Source organism: Limulus polyphemus, unplaced genomic scaffold (assembly GCF_000517525.1).
Source record: "Limulus polyphemus unplaced genomic scaffold, Limulus_polyphemus-2.1.2 Scaffold196, whole genome shotgun sequence".
NCBI classification, from domain to species: Eukaryota; Metazoa; Arthropoda; class Merostomata; order Xiphosura; family Limulidae; genus Limulus; species Limulus polyphemus.
In genome coordinates, this window is record NW_013665806.1 from 3,106 (window position 1) to 3,541 (window position 436).

A 436-nucleotide genomic window follows, 5' to 3' on the forward strand; every position below is an offset into this window, starting at 1 on the left:
ATTAGATCTGAATGTTAAACTTTTGGATTTGATTTGTTTTGAATTTCGCGCAAAGCTACACGAGGGCTATCTGCGCTCGACAGTGCCGATTACCTTTATCACTAGTAAGAACTACCCAGTTTTATTAGCATAATGTTTTGCCAAGTATTGTGGAGTAATTATTTTGATAAATTAAAAGGCAATACTGGCAAATTATTGGCAAAACAACTGTTTATACGATAACGGACGAAATTGCTAAGAACCATCCACACACGCACAAAAATATTGTATGGTTACTCGCGATAAAAAAGATTTACTGAGAACATTCCTAGTTACGACAAACAGCTGGCGTAAACATTTTAATTTCTTTACTTTTATTACTGGCAAAACAACTGTTTATACGATAGCGGACGAAATTGCTAAGAACCATCCACACACGCACAAAAATATTGTATGG